Genomic DNA, 16,203 nt, shown 5'->3' on the forward strand with positions numbered 1-16,203 from the left:
TTAGTGTCTCCATTTCTAGCAACTGAGAAGTGTCCAGTTGTATTACCTATCAACCAAAAATAATTTTTAATAGTATACTCATTTCCGAATCACATAGAATTATTATTAGTTCATGCATTAACCTGGTCATTAAATGTTAAAGCCTGGCTTGGTCATAGTTTTCACTGAGCAGAATACAGGAAATGGGTGATAATAGATGTTTATTTAATATCAGCAACCAAATTTGATAATCTTGTTCCTGGATATCAAACAAAACAGAACCAAACACCTTCTCTGATTTTAGAATCATTCTTTGAGCTATTCTGAAGATAGCATTACTGCCCATATTTCAACAAAAAAGTGCCAACCAGTGCAGCCCTTGGTCCTGTGTTTATGTGGGAGTGGAGGGTGGTGGCAGGGGTGAGTGGTCATCCTGCCTTCTAGTAGTAATTTCTGTATTTGATTGTTTATTCTTGAAATGACTAACAAGGAATAAAAGTAACAGCACTACTTAAATTAGTAAGCTTCCAAACAGTTTGTTACCCATACACTAAGAGGTAAGAAACTTGATCCAAATGTAATTCAGTGTGTTGCTTGCTCCATCAACAAGGTCTTACTTATTAATTGTAATATGTCTGAAGTAGAAGGCTTAGTATCAGAGTGGATTGTGGCAAAGCTCTTTACCTTAATAACAAACTGTAATGAAGAGTTTATTGTTAGCACCAGTTTGTGAACCAGTTTGAGTAGTAATGATCTAGAAGGATGTTTTCTGTGGCAATTTAACTTTTTTATTGTGCTAAAAAAAGAAAAAACAGAAATCACGAGATCTACCTTATTCATGATTTTTTTTAAGTGTGAAGCACGGTATTGTTAAATATAAGCACAATGTTTTACAGCATCTACAGAACATTTACAGTGATTGGCAAGTTGATTATATTGGTCTTCTCTCTTTGATTGAGGGTTCTAAATATGGCTTGGTTTGTATAGATACTATGCCTGTCCTAACCCAAGCTTTCTCTTGTTGCTGTGAAAATCAGGCTGCCACCATTATAGGATTAGAGAAGCTGAGTACCATGTACAGATACCCTCATTGATGAGACAGTAATCAGTCACATTGACAAAGGTCATTATATGAAACACTGGGCAAAAGAACACAATGTTAAATGGAAGTTTCATCTCCCGTATAACCCACAGGCAGAAGAGTTGATAGGAAGAATGGTATACTAAAGCAACAGATTAAATTACCAACAGGTAAAATCACATTGGCCAGGTGAACCAAAGTACTGTTTCAGGCTTTAATACATTTAAATGATCAACTAGCAGGACCTGTTGCTTCACACCTGAGACCCTGCTTAGATACCCAATGTCATAAAGGTAGGAAGCCATGGAAACAGCCATTGCCTTAACTCTCATCATTGATCAATGTGCTAGTACACCTGGGAAGGCATTATCTATTGGGATTTAAAATGGGATATCCTAATGGGAAGGTTGAGTTACTTCACACCTGGATGAGGAGAAACTACACATTCCCCCACTAGGATCCTATTATCCTGCTACAAGCCGAGAATACACTATACTTGGAATGGAACACATACCACTGAAAGAGGGGACGAGGTGGAGGTCCTGGTCTGGTATATCCTGTAACCAGTCCATGTCCATACTCTTGATAGTGCTGCTTCCTCTGGCCAACATGTATGGTATGCTCAAGTAAAGTTCCAGAAGCTGCCAACCTCCGTGTCCTCAAGGCCAGGTGGGAACACTGTTTTCCATTAGTATGATCATTTGGCCATTGTCTTTGTTCCTTCACCTGGCCTGGAACACACACAAAAGCCCTCACTAAATTTACCCATTAAGCCTTTAATGATAACCAACAAAACCTGTCTTTACTGAGCACTGAAATGTCTCTCCAACAAGAAAAGCTGCCCTCCAAAATAGAATGGCCATTGTTGGACCTTAGACATCATTACTTCCTCACAAGGAGGTACCAATGCCATTATCTAACAGGATGTTCCATATTCATACCTGATGAGTGTGCCAGTGTATTATCTTTATTAAATCACATGAGGAACAAGTGAATGTCCTGAGTGATCTGACCCCCAGCCTAGGAAACTTAATAAATCAGTGGTTAAAATTATGGAGCTCTTGATGGAAAAAAATTGTTACTTTGGGGGGGAATTATCTTCATTTGTGTTTTCTCTTGCATATGATCATACTGTTGCTATGGCATCTGCCTCTAATACAGCCAGATAGCAGCCAAACAAGCCACCTCCATGCTATCTGTTGGAGGTCATTGAAAAAACGTGACTGACTGTAGACCTGTGAGCTGGACCCAGGTACTCAAGAGACTCCTCACCCCTGTCTTTGGAATGTGGGTTCTGTTTGCCTTTCCTTCTCCTGAGGCTGCTCCAAGGACATAGCCTGGAGATAATGATATGGTGTTAAGAACACCTGCATGATACAGAACTGAACCCAGTTAAGGCCTCTTTATGAACTCATAAGATTCGTCAAGCAGGTGTGGAGATCCATTCATCTTGCTGCTGCCTAATAAGATAAGCCTTATGTAAGTTCCCTTTGCTATGGTCTCTGCTAACAGGGCCAGTTTCAGGAAGCTTTCAAGAAGTTTGTGAAACCTCTTGCTCAGAGCACATTATGGGGTTGGGGGAGCAGCATGTACGATGGTAAGAGCCAGTCAGGAGGGGTGGGGTGTTGGAAGAGGTCATGGCAAGCATGTGACCTATGGTTGACCCATAAACTGGACCTGGTGAATCAAAGGCTCCATAGTCTGTCCCCTGGCCTTAGAATCTATACTCTGCACACCATTCCCACAATGGGAGCCATTTTCAAGTACATAGCCTTGAGAGAGTAAGGCATTGTTGAGACCATTTGAATGATATACATAATTGAATCCAGGTAAGACCTTTATATAAACTTTTAAGATTCTGGCAGGTGGGTGTGGAGATCTATTCATCTTATAGCCACTAGAAACAAACCTCATAGATAAGTTGGCTTTGTCTATTAAAACTGCCACCTACCAGTCTCCAGTGGCCTGCCTCTTTTTTCTCCTTGCCCTCAGTGTATGGGTGCTAGTTTTCAGACCAAACCTCTTTATGCTGGGTTGGAGTGGAAGTCCGAGCTCCCCACGTGGTTTGCATTGACCAGGGAAATGGCAAAGGGCCTCTTTATAGACCTGCAGGGAGGAAAAAGCAGTAGACTCTCCACTTGGCCTTCTCTGACACCACACTGGCAGGGTGAGGGTGAGGTAAGAGGGTGCCTTATTATTCTCTGGTGAGAGTGGCCATGAAAATTCTAAACTCAGTCTTTGTCAGTGTGGATGGGAGTACGTCCATGGCTTTTTCTGTGGTGTTTTGTTAGACTAGAGGGGTTATTGTCTAAAATTTTTGTCTTGCTAGTCTGTGCCTTTCCTGGCCTTTGGCTAGAGAGAGAAGGCTTTTCCTGTTTTTGTTTGTTTTTTTGTTTGTTTGTCTGTCGTGTGTGTGTGTGTGTGTGTGTGTGTGTGTGTGTGTGCTTGTTGGTGTTTCTAGGTTTTTGGGTTTCTCAGAACCAACGCTGACACATCTGAAGCAAAAGGAAGACCTCTGGGAACTCATCACTAAGTTATTCCTCGATTACAAGATTTCCAGACTCTCTTCTTTTCTCCATCTTTTAGAGTCCTCTTACGTTTGTATTATACATAATGTCAAGAGATTTTAACTATACTTAGTGGGAGGAATAGGGAAGAATACAACTATTTCAACTTTCCAAAAGTGGAAATTACTGTATTATTTTTCTAAACTGCTTTTTTATGTTGTGACATAGGATAATCCCCCTCAAACAGATTTGATTTTATAATTGTTCTTATAAAAAACAGCACATTTTATTGTGCATTTCATCATTTTAATTTCAGATAATGTTAAAGAACTATTACAGGTACTTGGAATATTTCATGATCTGGATATTCATTAGAAGAGAATCCAATTCAGATTAATAAAGTAATAAATTTAGATTTTTCTGATTCTGGGACTTATTATAAAGAATAATGGGGCACCTGGGTGGCTCAGTCGGTTAAGCGTCCGACTTCTGCTCAGGTCATGATCTCACGGTCCGTGAGTTTGAGCCCCAGTCGGGCTATGTGCTGACAGCTCGGAGCCTGGAGCCTGCTTCAGATTCTGTGTCCCCCTCTCTCTCTGCCCCTCCCCTGTTCATGCTCTCTCTCTCAAAAATAAATAAAACATTAAAAAAAATTAAAAAAAATAATAATAGACATATCTCCTGAAGACATTGAATTGATAGTTTTAAGGAGAATATAAACAAAAAGCTGCAAATAATAGAAAGGTTTGGTTTGTCTTTATCTTCAAGTATTTAAGTGTTAAAAATAATAAAGAACAGTTCATTGGGTTATCTAGGAGTAGATTATATTCAAGTATCTTCTAAACATATTTTTATATTGTATATATAGCATCTTATCCTGGGCAACTTTTCATGAATTGCCTCTGAGAATTAGTTGGATGGAATCGTGCTGGGAGATATACTTTCCTTTCTCAGCACTCCTACGAATATCTGGAATATGGTGCAAGCACTTTTATAATACAATCTTAAGTGTAATTATCAACATACAGATTGCATATACCTATTACAAATTAAATTTGTAAAGTGCATGTAAATATTGAGAATTCCTGGGTGACATTAGTCTGCAAAGTGCACTCACCTCATCTGCAGTAATTAACATTTATTCCTTTTTCTGGGCTGGCAGGAGGGAATTGGTGAGCACTTGACTTTTGTCAGCTTCTCAGCTTTATTCAGAATCTATAGTGTGCAGAGTGTCAGAGACAGTTGGAAAAACCATCTTAGCTCTACCTCTGGTTCAACAACCATTACAACCATTTCTCTTTTTTGCTGGATCTTATCTTTTTTTTTTCTCTTCTTCTTCTTCTTTTCATTACTTGAGCTGTGATTAAAGGAGTCCGCCCTGATCCCCACCTTCCTGGCAGCTAGGGGTAATTTTCCAGAGAACCATACACACTACCAAACTTCTCCAGGGCCTTGGCAAGGAAGGGTACATATTTAACTTTGGAGAATGTTGCTATTGGCTTTCTTCTTGTGGGATGACCAAAAAATTACTTCCTATCCTGTTGTATCTTTTTTCCATCTGTAGTCTTCCAAAGACATCTCTGCCCATCTGTGCACAATATTTCTCCAACCATTTTTATCATTGTATTCAGTTGTATTATATATTTATGTACATAAATGGATGAAGATAAGGTACTTAATGGGTGGCAGATAAAAAGTTCTCAGTAAAGCTTAGATATAATTATAATTGTTCTAATTAATGTTTAATAATGTTTACTAGAAATATTTTATATTAGAGAAGTAACTACAGCTTATTAGCTATGAAGGAAAAGCAACATTTTAATAAAATAGAGATTAGTTATCAGTGGCAGGGAAAATGCGTTTAAACACTAATTTACCACCCCCCCCCACACACACACACAAAAGGAAAATAAAGAAAGAAAGAGAGAAAACTAATGGCCCCATATTGAAATTGAATTATTTTTGTAATCAACAGGATTTTAAGTGGAGTGTTTCTTATTTATAAAACCTTTTTTTATAATTGTCTTCTTGCTCTCATTAACAAATATTTATGCATGGTTATCAAAATAAGTATCATACTAGATCAGTTGGATTTTTATAAGTCTGATTTCCTCTCCAGCCCTCCATTGTTCTTGGAAAAGAGATCAAGTCATGGTTCATTCAGCTCTCTAGGGCTGGGGCTGGATGGTGTGCAAAGTTCACCTAAAACATGTTGACTTTCCCCCCAAATCAATGACCCACTGTCATGGGAGTTGAACTGTGTTCTCTTTGCCTAAAGAAGTGTGGAAATAGTGTGGCAGCAGCCCTCTGCTAGGGAAGAGAAGTCACTAAAGGTGAATTTTTAAAATGTTTATAAAAGGAACTGCTTAACTGAAACAAGATAGAAGTTTTGGACTCCAGTTATGGTATACAAAAACTGATGTGTTTCCCTTCTTTGTGATTGAGAGGCAATATCAGAATAGAACTTCACACAATAAGGAATAAGTATCATCCATAAATACTCCAAGTCACAGTCACCAGCAAAAGAACACTGAATTGTTAAACATTACAATATACTTGCATCACCAAGAAATAGTTTGCTCTGTGAATACCATGTACTCTTAATAGACACAGATTTCATAAACGCTTCCTTAAACAAGTATGAATTTCTGTGTTTGTCTTGCCTGCAGTCACGACATTGAAACTGCCCTTGTTTATCTTTTTGATTCAGCATGTTCATAAGCATTGTATGTCCAATAATTTCTTGAAGTTTTAATTCAGATAAAATAATGACAATATAGCAGTATCTAAAGAACAACCCCAAATAGGTTGAAAGTGTGAAGTGTTATAATGTTATAATTACTGTAAGTCCATAATTCTACTTAAATTTTCCATAGAATACATTTCTTCCATCATATTTTCTTTTGTTTGCCTTCTCCCCACAAGATTTCATATATATCATCATCATTCTGATAGACACAAAACCCACCATATCTGATTTCTTCATTAGCTAACCAATAAGAAAGTGAACACTATGTCCTATACTGTTTTAAATATTGAAGGTAGAAATTATAAAAAGTTAAGATGCTGGGATACTGCATTCAAATAACTTAATAATCTTATTAGAATAAACAAAGCATATGAAAATTACCAGTATAGTGTATAATCAAATACCAGACCCTGGGGTGCCATGTAAAATTGTGTATATGTTCAATAGGAAGATATCGTTGCATGACTGTAAACTTAAGACAGCTTTCATGGATGTCACTTTATGGTGTTACACATTTGATGTCTTCAAAAGTCCTAAACTCACCCCATCCCTTTTCCACGTTTTTCATCCATCCCAGACCCCTTGCTGAAGATGAAGAAGCAGAGAAGAGAACATCAGGAGAGAACATCAGGAAACCTCAAGGTCAGTACATTTCTTTGGAGAGTGGCTGATAGAACATGTTCTGAACCTATGTTGTGCCAGACACGGTGCTAAGTTTGTTACTTACATAATCTCATTTCATCCTTACTATTGCCATATAAGGTAGAGCACTATTATTACGCCTTTTCAAGAGATGAGGGAAATTGAGGAACAATTTTCATGATTTGTTTTAGTCATTTATTTGTTTAGTAAATATCTGAGATAGTCTGACACCTGGGCCACGCTCAGTATCTTTACAGAAAGAACCACACTGAAATTGCTGAGTTGGGATGGGGGATGAAATGCAGACTAAGAAGCTGGTTGAGTACACTACTATACTGCAAGGTGGGCATTAAAAGGATAAAGAGAAGAGTCTAGGGTCTTGTTTGGCAAATGTCTCAATATGCAAACTGTCAGGACTGTTTTGGTTTCTAATCTCTGATGGAGAAAGTCATTTTATAAATGGAGGTTGTTTTCTATAGGAAATGGTAAATATATTGTCATAAACAATTCAAATATAAGTTTATAAATTGTGGGTTGCTGAACACTAGCATCAATTAATACAAACTAGAGAACAAAACCAAAAAGAAGATCCCTTCCTTCTCTCTAATTTTCTTTCTACTTGTTTTTATTCCTAATTCTTGCTCTTTGCTATGGGTTGTGGCTAGTAAATCAATATAGGTCTATATTTTAAGACTCTGGGAACATTATTTTTCATTACAAAATAATATTGCACAGTGAAATTGGTGTCTTCAGTTAACTGCCATAATGGCTTGGCAATGCTTGTGATTTCTAAATTTTTTTGAAATAGGATTGGTATTTGGATATCTTATTGGCTTTATTGACCTTGTGGATCTTTGGAAATGCTGGATGCATTAACAATTTTGTGGTGGAGCACAGCTTTGGAAGTGCAGGAGGAGCTCCACCTCTATTAGTGACAGCTGATCCAGGCTGCTGTTCCAGACAAAACCCATCTGGCTGTCCTCAATAGAGTAAGAAGTAAGAGAGGAATGACACTTTCCCGATTTCAACTTTTCCGAGGAAAAATTTAAGAGAGAAATTTCAAACTGAGGATTTTATCTTTTCTGTGGGAATAAGAAATTACCTGTAGAGGTTGTCTTTTGTTACCTTTTGGAGGGCATTAACACACAGCTGCTATATTTACATGACTGGTATAATGGCATTTTCAAGTTGATGTGACCTGGTGTACATTGAAAAATCTTGTTTTGCAGCCCAGCGGGATAACAGAAAACTTCAAAGTGAGATTCAGGATGGCTTTTTGATGCTTAATGTAAGCTTAGTGTACTTTCCTGAACTATTTCAAAAACTTTAGAAGTAAAATCAAAAGGGTATTGAGAATATAAAGTTCCTAATTCTTTGGTCTAAGAAAGAATTGTGTGGCAAGGACTGGAAAAGTTGTAGGCATGACTTCTCTGATAATCTGTGATTAGCTCCAGATGGAATTCTTACACTCTTGGTTGATTATGAGCTTTGATATTAATGTTAATTAATGTTAATAAAATGTACATAAAAAATCAAGGATATGGTGTTATGTATAAGCAATTCAAGGTTCTTCTCTGCTCCCTGCCTCCACCACTTAGCCCCAACTTCATCCCTTGGGAAAAGAGTTTTGATCCGAGATTTTCAGGATCAAGATGTTATAATGGGCTATAGTGTAAAGTGAAGATATTTCAAAAGAATTATAGGTGGAGGTGGCATTTTTTTTTAATGCTCTTTTCTCGCATAGCTAGGGGAGACACCTGAAAAAGGTCTAAAGCAAGGAGCTCAGGACAGTCCCACTATTGACATTAGGCCAAATTCATTTTTTTTCACTTTTTAGGCAGGTACATATGAGTTGGCCTTATTTTGAATTCAGGTGTGAAACTGGATTTGGGATTTGGGGAAGATGCCAACTTAACAGATCTTTCAGACTGCTTTCATCTGGGCTGATTTAGATTTACCTAGTTTAGTGATCATCTTCATTGTCTCTGGCTAGCCCACTAGAGAGTTGTAGAGGATTCAAGGGAAAAGTCCACTCATAGTAAAATGGTAATTTTGCTTCTGCTGGGTATACTTTTCTATCGGGAAACTAATGGAGAGGAATGGCAAGTCCTGGGTTATTTTTACATGTTGGTATAATGTCATTTTAAATCCACATTAATATATCCCACCCCAATGTTCCTAAATCCTAGCTACCACAGTCTTTACAAGTTACACAGCTGAAATATTGGTTTTCTTTACCCTGGATGGTCTTATTCTGTTATCTCGAATTCAGTCCAAACCCTAGTTTGTTATAATTAATCTGGTAAAATAAAACAAGGCAAATTCTCAGGGCCTTTTGCCCCTAAATATCTGTGCTTTTAAAATGATCCTCTGACCTAAGACTTGATTTGTGTACTTTTGAGTCAAATGGGTTAATTGATGGTGTTAAAGGAGCCTTGCTGTGTTAAACTACTCATATGATTCCAATCGACCTTACAGAAGTATAATCACTATAGTGTATATGCATATCAAATATCTATTACCCCTCATCCTTTCAACATGGTTTGAAACTATGGCCTAATGGGAACCAGACTTCAACTATTTTAAGTCTCTAAATTAGATGTGGACTCTGTGGCAAGTCTGGATTTTCTCCTTTCTGCCTGTACTATAGTATTTCCCTGCACACATAATTGCAATACCAAGAGAGCACCTTTGGTGCATGAGGCATCAGCAATATGAAGATTTTTTTCAAGATGATTTAATGTAACAGATACAGGTTTTGTTATCCAAGAAATACTTAACAACCACAGAAATCAATTGCCTGCTTTATGAAGGGGACATTTCATGTATACATTACATTATATTCTTTAAATTTTTTTAAGTAGGCTCCAGGCCCAATGTGGGGCTTGAACTCACCACCCTGAGATCAAGAGTCACTTGTTCTACTGAGTGAGTCAGCCAAGCACCCCTATCATATTGTTTTTAGGGATTGCCAAAAAATCAATTTGAGCTTTCAGTTTAATTAAAGTATATATTTTAGATGTTCTAAAATAAAATGTTATATTCCTGAACAAATTTCAGTCATTATGACAGCGGGGTGGGGGTGGGGGGGATATGCTTCCATTTATTTTAATAATCTATACCAATATACTTTAAAAGTTTACAATTTCTTTTCAGAACCGTATGTACTTTCAACAAATAAAAGTATTAACTTCTTTTTTCATTTTATTTATTTATTTTTGAAAGAGAGACAGAGACAGAGAGAGCAAGTGAAGGAAGGGGCAGAGAGAGAGGAAAAGAGATAACCCCAATCAGTTTCCACATTGTCAGCACAAGCACTATGTGGGGCTTGATCCAATGACCATGAGATCATGACCTGAGCCAAAATCAAGAGTTGGAGGCTTACCTACTGAGCCACCCAGCTGCCGCCAAAGTGTCAACATCTAAAGGGTAGTAGTATTATTCATGATTATTAAACTCAATATGATAGAATAAAAATAAATTGGATTTTTAGAGTTGGAATCTCAGCCCTACCATTTCATAACTATGGGGAATCTGGCAAATAATTTTACCCTTTTGAATTTTACTTCTCTCATTTGTAAAAGTGGGATTGATGCACTAAGTCTTAACTGACAGAGATACTGGGACAATTATATTTGGAATACCTATCACTGAAATAATAATCATGATAATAATAATAATGACAACAACAATAGTTTATTCCCCATCTTTTACATAATTCTATATAACAAGTTATTTTATGTTTAATATTTAATAATTTTAACACTCATCACATCATTATGTTTGGGACCAACAACATTCTTTAGCTGTTGATATCAAAGATGTTGTTTTTGTTGTATAATCTCTAAAAGCTGAGGCAGTATGTATAATTGTTAAGAAAGTGGATCCTGGAGCCAAATTGCCAGACTTTTAATCTTCCTCCCAACCTCCACACACAAGCTGTGTGGCTTTGGAAAAGCTACTTAAATTCTATACACTTTGGTTTCCTTTTCTGCAAAATTGGAACAAAGAAAGTACCCATACCATAAAAATGTTGTATATAAAACTTAGAAGAGTTGCTGCTACACAGTAAACCCAGTATAAGTTATAAATGCTGATCTTAGGAGATTGTCTATAATCATACAGGGAATAAGTGGAAAAAGAGGATTTCTTCCCAGGATATCTGGTTTTAAGTTCAAATCCCTCCCCTACCTACTCTGACTCTGACCCTTGGGATTTTATGTAAATGGAAGTGTAGTGAGGACTTTATAATACTGACACATAATTGCATAAAACAGAACATACAGTAACTCTATTTTCCTTACCAGAGTGAGTTGATAATAAACAAACCTGTGCAGTTCCATACCAGAGGCTCCAGTCTGAGTTAAGATCATTGATTCTCATAAATGTGTTGCTTCCAAAGCCAGACATTGACTGAATGTCCATGAACCTCTGTCTGAGTCATTTATTAGACTGTTGCTGTGGACTAAGGATCATTGACTCCATAAATCTCCAGCTGGAATTTACTCCATCGGCATTCTAGGTCCCCAAGGGGCCCTTACCCAGTGTGAAGGCAAATGCAGCCAATAGTAAAATAAATACATTATTAATAGTGCATCTCTTTGGCTGAGAGTGAAGTCAAGAAGGGTTGTCACAAGTGATAAATATAAAGGTTCACTTTTTGAAGTTGCATTTCTGTTGTTATTCGAACACCAGTTTTGCCGAAAAGTCTATAGGATTCATAGCAAGATATGGAATTTATAGACAAAGACGATGAAATAGTTTAAAATTTGATTGAAGTCTCAGATTTGTTTTCATATAGAAAATATATCAGGTAAAATAAAAGTGCTTTTCCCATTTTTTAAAAATAGTTTTACTCATTCATCGTTCATTTAAAATCATATTTCCTGAGAACACCAAAGAAAATCTCTTCTTTAAAATTTTTTAAAACATTGCTGATTCTTCCTAGATGTTTTTAAAACTCAGTCAAGGAATATACAAAATAAAACCCTCCAATGTCAAATACCTTGAAAAATGGCAGGAAAAAAATTTCCAGAAGGATAAAAACTTTCATCCATTACTTAACCCAGGAAAACACTGGGGGAAAGTAGAAAGCTATATTCTTGGAAGAATATTGAAACAGACTAGAAAAAGAAAGAAGCCACTCTCTTCCAGAGACCAAGTACACTTGAATCCAACCTAGATGATGTTCCATGAGCTTCACAAGATTTGACATGTGGCCGAGACAGATGTGTGTGAGTGTATGGATGCAGGCCCATGTCTGAGTATTGCTGTGACAGGCAGAGGTATCATTAAGGAAAGTGTGCTTTCAATGTGAGAGTATTTCACAATGGGGGGAAAATTACCACTAAGGAGAATTTGGGATTTGTTTTATGAATACTTGAAAAAATAAGCCAGCCAAAATTCATCTTAAAATATCTTTGAGGAAGGCTTTTTTTCCTATTTAATTAATTGTGTCCCATATACAGTTTTCATCTAAATGGAGAAATTATAGAATATAAGGTTTTCCAGGGCCTAAGATTTATAGATTTGAAATAGATATTAGCATTTCTTACATCCCACCCTCTATAGCATCTCTGCAAGGTGGGGATTAGGCTTCTGCTTGAAACTATGAAAATAATAGCTACCATTTGCTAAGTGTTCATCTGTGCTGGTAATGTGACAAGTAGTTCACAATTATCCCATTTAATCTTCATAATAACCTTATGAGGAAGACATTATCATCACTTTTATTTATTCAACTGAGGTTTAGAGCATTTACTAACTTGTTCAGGGTCAAACAACCAATAGGAAGTGTTTCAAGACATAAACTCAAGTCCCTGTACTTCCAAAGCATGTGCCTTTAATACTGACAGTATGCTGCTTGAGGTTAGTGGATGGATAGCTTTAGTTCTTAGAAAAGTTTCCTTACATTGAGTAGAAATATGCATTCTTCTAAATTTCAGAATAAATTTAGTATTTCTTATCTGCCTTTCAAATAAGAAAATACAACCATCATATTTCTTTTTAGTATTTTTTTATAAAGTTTATTTATTTTGAGAGAGAGGGAGAATGTGTGCATGCATGAGTGAGTGTGAGTGAGGGAGGGGCAGAGAGAGAGGGAGAGAGAATCCCAAACGGGACTGGTGCTGTCAGTGCAGAGCCCAACATGGGGCTGATCTCATGAGCTGTGAGATCATGATCTGAGCCAAAATCAAGACTCAGACACTTAACCAAGTGAGCCACCCAGGCGCCACATCTTTTTATTATTTTTTAAAGGTAAATGTTCTATATATAAATCTAAACTCTCCTTTGAAGAAAAAAAAGATGATAGAGTCATGAGGATATAGAACAAGCTTCATGGAAAATCTCTATTTCATCAATCCACCAGGTAACCTAGATTTTTCTAATACATGGGATTAAGGTATCACCTCCAGAAGTTCACAGTTAAATCATAAACTACTTATGGTCAGTAAAGTAAGTGTACATCAGCCTAGATTTGTTTACACATTACTTGTTACCCTATAGAGAAGATAACTAGAGAGAATGGTATGAAGTAAGTATGCTCTGATGCATCTACACAGAAATTGATTTTGGAAACAGGCTGCTATCAAATGCAGATTAAGTATAAAATGCCTAATTGCTTGATCACACCCTTAACCAGCCTTATCATAAAAATGCTTTCTTCTAGGAACTATAATAACATAAGTTCTTTTAGTAGTGTTTTATTTTTGTGGGTTTAGCATTAACTCTTCCATCAGGATTTTCTATTGAATTACAAATATCCCTAAAATTCAATATGAATTAATTTGACAGATTCCATTATTTCCTATAAATAGGCACTGAGAAGGAAAGAAACTAATTGACTAGAGTAATGGTTCTCCAACCATTGTACTGGAGTATAACAACTCCTTGAGTTCCTGTTTCAATAGGACTGCAGTAGGGTCTAAAAATTTACATTTCTTTTTTAAATGTTTATTTATTTGTTTTGAGAGAAAGAGATAGAAAGAGAGTGGGAGAGGGGAAGAGAGTAAGAGGGAGAGAGAGAATCCCAACAGCAGGCTCCACACTGTCAGTGCAGAGTCCAATGTGGGGCTCGATCTCATGAACTGCAAGATCATGACTTGAGCCTAAATCAAAATGCTTAACTGACTGAGCCACCCAGGCACCCCTGAAGATTTACATTTCTAATAAGTTCCCAGGTAATGCTGATATTGCTAGCCCTAGGACTACACTTTGAGAGCCACTGGGTTAGGGAGTGGTATTGAAAGGGAAATAGGGAAGGGCTAAAGGAGAGTGTTCCAGAACCTAATTTTGCATATAAAATATTAATGTTATAAAATTCAGTGATCATTTTATAAGCAATAAAAAAATAAAAGACATAAATTCAAAGTAATGTACAACATTGCTGAATACTGGTAGTGTAGGACGAGTCTTCTGACTTTCAGCATTGCATTTTAGATATGTACAGAGGCTTTCAAATTTGAGGTTCAAATAAGAATCCTTTGGGAAGCTTGTGAAAAGTACGGATTCCTACACTCAATTCTGGACTGAGGTCCAGGCAATCTACATTTTAACAAATTGTCTACATTTTAACAAATTGTCCTGGTCACTCAGATATGGGGTAGATGAAGATGATATGCTCAGGAAGCAAAGCAAACAAGAATCAGGTGCTAGGAAAGCCTCTCATGGAAGGCACAAGGGCAAGCTGTGGTGCCTGAAGGGAGCTGGGGTAGACTGGGAAAGGGAGATATACGCTTGTTACTCAGCAGGTTGGTGGAAAACAGATGCTGACTGTGGAAGCAAGAAACCATTGCACTATACTCGTCAAAACACCCCACCCAACTTACATAGAAGCACCTTATATTTATAGACGATGTGGACACAGAACATCCATGTCTAATCCTCATTTAGCAGAAACTAACTCTGATACAGTTTCCCTTTAAGGAGTCACCTGGAAGAATAATTCCAAGCAATTTATAACCTTTGTCTCTAACAGGACCAATGAAAAATGCAACAGGAGAGGCAAGAGACAAAAATAAATCTTGCTTAGCTTTAATTTTTCATTTCTCCCAAGTATGTAATTTTATTCTTATTCCTAATTCAGACAATTAATCCTATCAATTTGTCATCTTTCGTTACTCTGTTTATCTGTCCTTATGTACGGGAGTTTAATAATAAAAGCCATTGTCTCCATCAAAATGGCATATTATGAAACCCTCTTGCTATCTCATGATTTTCCTAAACATGTATTTAAAATAAAATCACTTTTTTTTTTAAATTTTTTTTTTCAACGTTTATTTATTTTTGGGACAGAGAGAGACAGAGCATGAACGGGGGAGGGGCAGAGAGAGAGGGAGACACAGAATCGGAAACAGGCTCCAGGCTCTGAGCCATCAGCCCAGAGCCTGACGCGGGGCTCGAACTCACGGACCGCGAGATCGTGACCCGGCTGAAATCGGACGCTCAACCGACTGCGCCACCCAGGCGCCCCTAAAATCACTTTTAAAAAAAATAAGGAAATAATAAAAATTCGATCAAATTTATTTTGCTGAATACCTTTGGATTTTTAAGGGCATGAAAATGAAAAATATATTTTTATGAGCACTGATGGTAGACTTTGAAACCTATCATAAGTCATCTAACTATGCATAGCATACATTAGATTGGAGTGGAGGTCATATCAATTCTGATATGAATGCATATTCCACTCTAACTCCAGGAAAAAAATGATGTACCTCTGCAAATCATTTTCTGTGTACTTTCTATTATAAGAAAATAAGTCCTAAAGTACAAGAATTACTTTTTCAAGCTCCTTCTAGCCTCTCTCAATGAATAAAACCAAAAAGCTAAGAAGGCTTTTAAGGCATCCCATGATTGCCCTCATTTTCCTCCATTTCGATGATTTTGTCATACATAACCCTACTGCCCCCACAACTCCTACCATTCCACCATGCTCCTCTACACATAACCGTACCATTCCCAATCACATTGACATTGACCTTGATCCTGATGAACCTGATGTGCCAAGGCAACTTACTTGTATAACATCGCTGAATACAAGAAGTTGCTGGGGATTGTAGAGTGTTCTGAAGACCTTGAAATCAGGTTGCAATCAGGAGACATTTTTATGTGAGAATTTGTGATAAACTGTTGAAAGAGATCTCATAAGAAAAGTCATAAATCTATAGGCTTACAGTAATTTGGCAGGATATTGCCTTTTATTAAATAAGGATTCATTTTCTGTATCTTTTTGTATTCTTTGT

Source organism: Prionailurus bengalensis, chromosome B2, assembly GCF_016509475.1.
Source record: "Prionailurus bengalensis isolate Pbe53 chromosome B2, Fcat_Pben_1.1_paternal_pri, whole genome shotgun sequence".
Taxonomy (NCBI): Eukaryota; Metazoa; Chordata; class Mammalia; order Carnivora; family Felidae; genus Prionailurus; species Prionailurus bengalensis.